Genomic DNA, 9,948 nt, shown 5'->3' with positions numbered 1-9,948 from the left:
GAATAACATTCTTCACTTTTCTTCAGCAGGTTTTACTCACATAACGCCTGAGGAAGGAACACAAACAGAGACTGAAAGAGTTTGCAGATGTTTATTCAGGAACTTGAATGGCAACGCTGCAAGCCAGCGATTGGATAGGTCTGGCTTCCTATTCTTATATTAGCCCTGTCCTACTATGTAACTTCAACTTTTCACTGTTTTCATCTTTTTACTTGGATCCTGACATCACTGTAAATATGCAGCAAGATTTTTCACCATCTAAACTTGGAGGCAAACTTAAAACAATGCAATTTATAACAATCAGCACAGTATGAGTGGAAATGGATCCATCATATATTAGCTAAGATGCATGTTATTTAGTGTAGAGAAGCTTTCATCTGACATAAAGGGAACACACCAAAAGAAAGGTTTAAATGCTTTACTTGCTCCAAGTCTGCAAAGCCATATTTTATTTTCCACCAGTTAAGGCTGTCCAGCACTTTTTCAAAACCTTGGATTTAATGTTTGTCTGCTCATGTCTCATTGCTTTGATAGCATCCACCCTCCTGAGGTAAAACCTAGAGCCTCTGCAGTTGGCAATAATCTAATTTTAACAGAAGCATTTTAAAATAATAGTGCGATGGATAACTATGCTTTTCAAATGTTCTATCAACCTTGGAGTAGTATGGGAAGAAACTTGTGCCATCAGAAACTGAATTTGAATTTCTCAGACTGAATCTGTATTTGTGTAATTTGAAATTAAATTAATTGATTTGAAACTGAATTTAATGGTTTGAAAATGAATTTATTGGTTTGAAACTGAATTTATTGGTTTGAAAACTGAATTTAATGGTTTGAAACTGAATTCATTTGCATTGAAAATGCATTTAGTTGTTTTGAAAATTCAGTTTCACTACTTTTACTTTCAGTTTTAAAATTCAATATCAGTTCTAATATTCAGTTTTTTGTGTCACACTTCGGGTCCTTGAAGCCACAGATTAATCAAACACAGATTCACCGATTCACGGGTGTCATTCACTATTGCTGTGTCCAAATTGAGGGGCTGCATTCTTTGAAGGATGCATTTGTTGACTGATTACGTCATTATGAGGTAATGAAGTCTACAACTTTGCAGGTTCCTCCAAATAGGGCTGACAAATGCGTCCTTCTTTTCCCCAGATATGAAGGACGGGTCCGTTGTATCCTTCGTGGGCCACCCTATCCTATGGTTCAATGCGGGTCAAAGGACATTGTGCTAACGGAAGTAGCAAAGCCTGGAGGAGAGGGAAAAGCTGTGCATAAAGTTGGATATATTGCGCTTTCTGTGAAACAAAATGAACTTGTTTTTAGACTAGAATGTAGCTCACAGCCGGCTCGCCTCACCAGCGCACAGCTGACCGGGGGGTTGAGGTGCGAAGAACCCCTAGAGAACAGCCGACTCCTGACACGTTGTTTTCAAGCTCCTGCTGGGTTTCCCCTATGGATGGAAGTTAAACACAGATATAATTCAGTCAGATGATATCTAATGTTTGATTCTTTTATTTTTATGCTCTACAAATAAACTGATTTAAACGTTGTTCCTAAAGTTAATATGTTAGTGTTTAAATTGTTACATTTTTCCAAATAGATTTCCAAATAGATTTTTATATATTTTTTTATCTATGAACACAAAACTTTAACAATTTAAATGGCTGAATAATGAACAAGATTATAAAACAAGAAAATAAGCCATTAGGGCTCCATTTGTTCGGCTTCACAGCTTTGTGCTTAACGCTATCACTGTTGCTAGGCAACATAAATTACGCTGAGGTAAAGGCAGGGAAACGCAGACCGACATAACACCGGCCGCACCATGCTAACCTGGCATGTTTAGCTAATAGCTACAGGTAGCATAGGTGTTGCTGTTGGACCATCATTTGTTTACATGACACTTCTTATAGATGCTTTGACTTGGTAACTGACATCCGCCAAGCTCATGTAGCTGCACTACTCCAGCTCAAAATGCCGTAAAGGAAGTTTAACCTGATGTGAAACGTAAATCCATGAATCTGTGTTTGATTAATCTAAGGCTATCCTCAAGGACCCTGATGCGTGACACAAAAAACTGAATTTTAGAATTGAAAGTGAAAGTAGGCAAACTGAATTTTCAAAACAATAAAATACATTTTCAATGCAAATGAATTCAGTTTCTAACCATTAAATTCAGTTTCAAATCAATTCATTTAATTTCAAATTACAAAAATACAGATTCAGTTTGAGAAATTCAGTTTCTGATGGCACAAGTTTCTTCCCATAGAGTAGACTGTTGGGGCCTTAAAGAAGGAAAGGAGATCCGGTGCCAAACAAAAGTATGTTACACCACCTGAACTTTTTTGCATTTTGTGATGTTACAGCCCCTAACAATATGTATTTTATTGGGATTTTTTGTGATACACAAACAAAAAGTAGTGCATCACCGTAAACTGGATGGAAGGTTAGCCATGATTTTCAGAAAAAATGAAAAGTGCAACAAGCATTTGTATTAGAAACTTTTACTTTGATGCGCCTAAATAAAATAAGTAAAAAGAATAGCCTTTAAAAGTCACCTAATTGGCAAATTAAATCTGCCAGCGTTAAATTTAAATTCACTATAAATCCTACAGTTCTTTGAAGGCCGTAGAAATTTGTTAAAGAACATTATTAAACAACATTACAACAATTAAGGAACATAGCAGACTGCTGAGGGATTAAGGCTACATTCACACAGCAGTTCTTGATGCTCAAGTCCAACTTTTTGCTGAATTCTGACTTTTTTGTGTGGTGGTTCATACTACTATTTAATTGTAGCTGCCATCAGAGTGACACAATTTTGACTGTTTTGGAGGTGAACATATCTTAATTGGGCCGTTCAGAGTGCCATGAAAAAGTCAAATATGGTTCGTAAAAAATCTGATTTGGGTCACATTTGCTTTGTGAACATAGTAGTACATAGATGTATAAAAGAATTTAACCGAGGTTAGTTCATACAACAATCTCATTCCATGTCCAAGACATCCACCTAAACTGACAGGCCGGATAAGGAGAAGCAGCGAAAAGTCCCTTGAGGACTCTGGAGGAGATTCAGTGTTCAACCACTCAGATGGGAAAATCTTTTGGGAAGTTTTGCATTCCACAAGTCTGGTCTTCATGGAAGATTGTCAAGAAAACAGCCATTGCTGAAAGAAAAGCATGTAAAATCCTGTTTGCAGTTGTTTACCTCAAGCCATGTAGAGGACACAGTTCACACATGGAAGAACACTAACTGATCATCCAAGTCACATAATTTGCACAGTGAAACATGGTGGTGGCAGCATCATGCTGTGAGGATGCATGGTCAGCATGGTCAGTGAAGCTGGTCGGTGTTAGTAGTGAATATGGATGACGTTCAGGGCAATGCTGCAAGAAACTCTGTTTTCTGTCATGGAGTAAAAGGTTCAGCTTCCAGGAAGACAAAATAATGTAAAAATAGAAACTCTACCGGTTTAGATCAAAACATTTTCATGAGTTAGAGTGGCCCACTCCAAGTCTAAATAATAGTTGGGTTTTTTTGTTTTGTTTTTTTTGCTCTCCCTGGATATTATTTGCAACAAAAAGCAGTTCAGTGGTATTTATTTCTGACATCAAACACTCAGAACATTGGTGTCAACACAGAAAAACACAGAGCACTGCAACAGCATGTTAGCACTGCTTTGGCACTCAAATGACCAAGAGCACGGTGAGACAAGAGGAGGAGGTAAGCGAGGAGGAGAGAGACTGACAGACAGATTACGATAATCTAAATGAAACACAGTATTCTTATTATTATGAAAAGCAGGATAAAAAACGTTTTTTGCCTTTGCTTTATTTTCCATTTAATATCTAAAGTGTTAAGGTTTTATTCTGGTTGAACATGAAATTATCTTTTTGTTTAATCACATGAAGAGGAGAGAAAATATATTAAGGCAGAAACAGAGCATCAGCATTAAGGAGCACAGGACTAGAAGAGCTCTATGAGACAGAAGAGGAAGACAGAGTCAGGATAGGAGGGGAGATACAGGAGCCATGAGAGATTGGGAGAGAGATAGGGAATAACTATTAAAAAGTATGGGTTTGGGTTTTTCATTGATTTATAGAAGTATCTGAGTTGTAGACCAGCAGTATGGTTTTAAATAAACCAGTGAGTTACACAACAAAGCTTAGTGTCTTGACAATCTTTCTGTTGGCTTATAAATTTACTTTTACAATAAGGAGGATGTTAATACAGTATCATGGACAGCATTTCCAATGCCCTGGGATGGGGGGGTGTCTTTATTGACCCTCTGCAACTTTAACTCGTTCCTGCTTCTGTCAATCTATTTAAAAAAGATATTTATATATGATTGAGACTGTGTTTACATGTTTTAAATCCTTTGAAAATTATTAGCTGATTTTCAAAGAAACCACAATAAATTAATAAATACAATAGTGACTGGCTTTAATTTGTTTTCTTTTTTAATATCACTTCAGTCAGTTGCTACTCTTCATTTGTGCACTATTTCTACTTACTTCTGGATCTGAAAATGACAAAATGATTGGATTGTATCACAATGAATTTGATTCATTCCAATCGAATTCAAACGCAGTAGATTTTATATACAGCGATCAGAAGGTTTTACAGGTTGTGAAGTTGTTCACAAGTTGTGAAATTATCATTTTATTCACTAAGGGAAACGTCCATCCAAAGCATCCAGGCCTTATGTGGAAAAAGTAGCTGCTTCATAAAATTAAAAACTGGTTGTGACTGCATCATCATTTGCCATGACTGGTGCAATGAGTGTTTTAAATGCATAAATTAAAAGAAAACATCTATATATTGAAGGAATTGGGCAGTAATTGACATGATATTAGGATTAAAGACGTGATAAAAAAAACAATTGTGACAGAAAATAGGCATATTTCAATGTTAAATTCTGCAAGTCCAGAGTCGCCCGGAAATGACGTCAAAGGGGAAGTCTCCAATCATTCATTGTGTGAGCGTCAATGATTAACGGCTCAGGTAATAGCAAATTTGCATTAAAAACAGTGTTAATATGGTAAGACATTGCTGGTGGTGGCAGCAATACTACAACAGCAACCATTAGTCTGCACTATTTTCCTCAAGTGAAGAGGATCAGAGCTGCCTGGATCATAGCTGGAAAACCGACGAGGGACAGATAGGCTGGTCCCACCAAGCACAGCCAGTTGTGATTAGAGGACTTTTCAGCAAACTGCTTCGAACAAGAAACCTCTGAATTCACAAGAGAAATTATGTCAGACGTCGGGATATCTGACAGAGGAAGGAGAATGTTGAAGCAGATGCTATAGCCACGCTGTTCAGCGCATCTGATGGGAAAGATCGCCAAATAAAAGAATATTGCTGGTGTTGCTACACGGATCAAGGCTCAGCAGGTAAGAACACTTCCTTGTTGCAAAAGCACATTTAGATATTGGCATTTATTGTTAAGAGTTAAAAATACGAAATTATTATTTTTCTTAATAATAAGAATAATCCAACATTATTATTATTATTAAAATAAGATAAATTACATGTGCATACGATATATTTAAATAAATGTTTCTCTAAAGATTCTAATATAAAATTTTAAAAAATGACACCAGGTAGTGTCGTCAGATCTTGAATCATCCCTTGAGTCTGCTGCTGCTGCTCCACACTGCTCACCTCACCTCTGGTTGTTTAACTCAGTGCGGTATTTACTGTAACCCTGGATTTACACTGTGTCTGCTCCGGTTCTGCTGCGAAGCCCCGGAGGAGCTCCAAGAACTATTCGCAGATCGTGCAATAAACGCCATTGACAAATGCGGCAGCCAATCCAAAACAACTCATTCTGTGAAAGTTAAACCAGTTAAACTGCTTCATTTACGTTCTATCCAGCCAGATATTTTCATGTTTTTTGTTCTACAATACATGAGTACATTGAGTGCAGCAAAGTTATATTTGTTGCTTAATTTGGTGCATTTAATATTAATTGCTCGGTTTAGAATACTTTAGTTAACCCAGTAACTGATCTAATTGATCTAATGTAAACAACTGCTAATTTATTTACATGTATACAGTATATAAATATACGTGTGTATAGATTTGGTCCCTCTTTAGTGAATTATTTTGAAAATCCAGATGTTGTGCTGGTTCTGTATCCTGGTGGTGCAGTGTGATTCATGCATATTGACTCCGGCCGTGAATAGAATCTGGTCGAATTAGATGGCCGTCCACAGGCCACGGCACTTGTGCTCTACCACCTGATGACAGCTGACCTTCTTCTCCTGGCTCTGCTGCGTCTCTCTCTGATAGTGACTGAAATATAGCTAAAGAAAAATCAGATTCTATGCTGCTGTCTGTGTTGCTGGCCATTGTAGCAGCAGTCAGTTAAGTGCAGGGGTTCCCCTTTGACGTCATAAAAGAGAGCAACAAAATCGCAAAGAAGTAGTCTGGAAATGCCTTTTTAGTCAAATTTATGACCATATATCTCAACAACTGTTCATTTCAGTGGCATGAATTTACTTTTTAAAATATTTTTATCAATGTTTCCTCTCCATAAATGTAATTGGATTTATCATAACAATTTGCTGTCACAGGCACTTTAAAGTCATTCCACAGAGATCCACAAAGGTCAATCATTTAGCCTACTTCATGTTGTCAGACAGGCTCTGTTTAAGTGACTTCTTGATTCTAGAGGTCTGGCAGTGATCAGGCCTGAGTGTGGCAAGTAAAATTGAACCACAAAAATTGCAAATCAAAGCAAAATCAGGAGGGCAAGTACCTTTTCATGGTTCTACATTTAGAAAAACAATTGGACATTTGTTTTCCAATAAAGGTCCTTGATATGACTTGTGGTGTTATATATATAAAGGAAATATTATCTATTTAAGAAACATTCCTTGAAGATGGAAATTTGCTTTGTGGTATAAATCAGAATTTGTTGGAATTTATAAATTGTTTTTAATCACATTGTCTGTAAAGGTTGTTGTTGTTGTTGTTGTTTCTGGAACTGATGCAAACAGGAATCATCCATTGGTTTCTTCTATTAAAATTCAATATGAACTTTTTGTCATTGTGTAGCCCAACAAAATATATTCTTTGACAGCCCCAAGGTGCATCAGAATAAAAAAAAATAAATAATAAAAACACACCACTGTACACCAGCTAGAAAATATAAATAGTAAAATTAAATGTACTGTAAAGATATTACTCATGACTTTGTGAGCATCTCTGCAGTTGCCTATGAATCATAGATTTCTTTCTTTATTTGTTTATTTTAAAGAAAGACATGTTCACAACAAAATTTCTACAGGTTGTCAGAAAAGTGACTCAGAATATACTTTAGTTAAGTGTAAGTGAGACATAATTCTGCAGATAGGGAAATAGTCATGTTTTTTCACTAAAGTAATCCTTTCAGTTATCAACTGGACACATCTATTTTTTAAATGAGTCAGTGTGTGTCATTGTTAATGAAAAGAGCTGTTTAAATATTACACACTGTAGGAAGACAAAATTAGTCATTTTTACTCTGAGGAAAGTTCATTTACTCCACATTTAACGCCTTCTAAAATCCTTTTTTTAATGGTGTAATCCATGAACTAAGTAAATACTAGCATTTTGCTTCATTGGCACAAACAATGATCCTCTTGTTTGTCTGTTTCATATATTTTTTTAAGGACAGGCTTGTTCTGTGTGGTTTGTGTCGTCGTGATGAAGCTAATGATTAATAAGCGTTGTTTATCAAGCACCCACTCATCATCTTTTTATTCTCACCTAATAAAAACCAACAGGCCTGGTTTTGTAATTCAGTGCAGCACTTTTGATTCATCTTTAAATAATCTATATCCTCACAATCTGACATGGGAGGTAAATCCCTGAAATCCTGAGTGTCACAAAACTTATTGGATTTTTAACCATGAGTATGTTTTTCTCTCTCAGCTACTGTAGACTGGATAGCTATTACATATGAAATACAGCGACATACACCAGCATTCATGGCACGTGATCTTTAGGACTTTGGTTTTGTGTTTTGTTTTAGTTTTGGAGTTGTCACTTTTGGCATTTCATATTCAGTTCCACCCTTACTTTTAAGAATAATAGTTCTTGTTTCCAACCAAAAGTTGGCAAAGAAACCGAAGCAGGAAAACAGGAAGTAAACAGAACACATACTCCAACCGGAACTAAGATCGAAAGAGAAAAATGGCAAACTAAAAACTGCAGCTTAGATCAGAATGTAAATACATGTAAATAGTAAACAAACACAAGCCCTGGCAGTCTTAAAATTAAGGATGTAACTGAATATGGAATGCCAAGAGTGACAAATCCATAAATAAATCAAAACGTAAAACCAAAGTCCCGAGGGTCATGATATCTACATTTTTCCACATTCTGTTACATTACAACCACAAACTATGGCATATTTTTTAATGAGTTTATGAGACAGACAAACAAAAAAGTAGTGCAAGAAAAAGGATAAATTGGCAATTGGTTGCAATGGATTTCATTTACGGGTGCAGAAGTAAAGGAGACACAAATGCATGCCATATTATTTATGTTTGTGAAGATTTTCTTTCCATTTCACAAATATTTACCACTTTGTGTTGGTTTTTTTACATAAAATCAAAGTAAATGCATTTAAGTTTGTGGATATGTGACCAAATATGAAAAGATTAAAGGGAGGCCTTTGAAAGGTACAATATGTTCTCCTTCAAATTAAATTATTGGAAAAAGTAATCTGTAATTGGATTTTATTGTTTGATGTAGCATGGGTATCAGAGGAAAATTTTGTAATACTCCAGATAAATATGTGTATTTTAAAACTACCATGATCTTTTGCTCTCCCTTTATAGACAGTTATCAGTCAAAACATAAATTAAACTATTCCCAGACAGATGTATGCGTTTCAATCTGTTTGGGGTTCAATTTCATCAACAAATTGGATTATTTCTGACAAGGCCAAAATGTATGCGCTAGCTTCTGTTGCAGCACAAGAATATCTTTGTGTTGTTTGTAGGAGGTTTAGCAGAGAGGTATTCTAAGGTCATAACTGAATCAGAGGCAGTTCTGGGTGATTCAGAGTGGTGTGAATAGGGAACATAAATCACACATACCCTGAGGAGGGTTCATTACCTTGAAAATAAAGCTTTTACCGCTGATTGCATTTGGTAGCGTTACACAGCTCCAGCAGCTGAACACAAGCCCTCAGAAACAGTGTGCTTTGTCCGTGTTCTTTTTAAAATGAAACACAGAAACTTGGGCTTTGATAAAAGAATAATATAACCCCAGAAAACATAATGGTTGTGTATTATCCCCAGCTATTTAAAATTCACAGAGGGTTCTCTTTTTTTCTGCAGGGTCATTTCTCAAATGCCATAAGGAACAGAGCTGTGATAACGGACGTGATGCACAATCTGCCTTTTTATGCTGCATAGAAAATTACAACGAGAAGGCATTGCAGTTTGTAAATGCCTCACCTTGTGTCTTGTCCTCTCTGGCTTTCTCTGTCTCTCTCTTCAGCAGTCTTACCTCTCACTTAAAAATCTGAGGGCCATTGCTGATCTTCGTGCTCTCAGTAACGAGCCAGTATTCCCTCAACAGCTACAAATCAATCGCCGTCCGGACAGCCTCTGCAATGCAGGCGCGGGGCTGCTCCTTGGCCGTGGCTAGGAGAGTGTTTAACTGGATGAGCTGTTGTGTCAGGCTGCGAGGGGCAGGCAGATTTCAGACAAAACAAAGGAAAAAGTAGCCTTTATTGCATTTCTCCCATCAAAGTCCTCCATTTCTATTTGTGGTTTATCAGCACGTTAATTTAAGTTCCTTTAAGATGTTAAGCAAAGCATTATCTTAACTATGTGACCACAGTCTCCGAGCTATGTGTTTTATACAACACGCTCCGCACTTATTAACACCCTGGTTAAGATGCATTGAAAAGCCTTTGAAAAAATTTATCTTTATTT

At 36.6% G+C, this 9,948-nt stretch overlaps 1 long non-coding RNA gene across 1 annotated transcript; it reads right to left on the bottom strand.

Moving 5' to 3' along the window:
* Window positions 1-969: 969 nt before the first annotated feature.
* Window positions 970-9,648, bottom strand: LOC124859856. The gene is made up of 3 exons (XR_007036211.1): window positions 9,466-9,648; window positions 1,347-1,456; window positions 970-1,253 (listed from the first exon to the last, which is right to left on the bottom strand). It is a non-coding gene; the product is annotated as an uncharacterized LOC124859856 (long non-coding RNA).
* Window positions 9,649-9,948: the final 300 nt, after the last annotated feature.

The sequence above is a fragment of the Girardinichthys multiradiatus genome, chromosome 23 (assembly GCF_021462225.1).
Source record: "Girardinichthys multiradiatus isolate DD_20200921_A chromosome 23, DD_fGirMul_XY1, whole genome shotgun sequence".
Classification (NCBI taxonomy): Eukaryota; Metazoa; Chordata; class Actinopteri; order Cyprinodontiformes; family Goodeidae; genus Girardinichthys; species Girardinichthys multiradiatus.
This window is presented reverse-complemented; position numbering and strand designations above follow the sequence as displayed.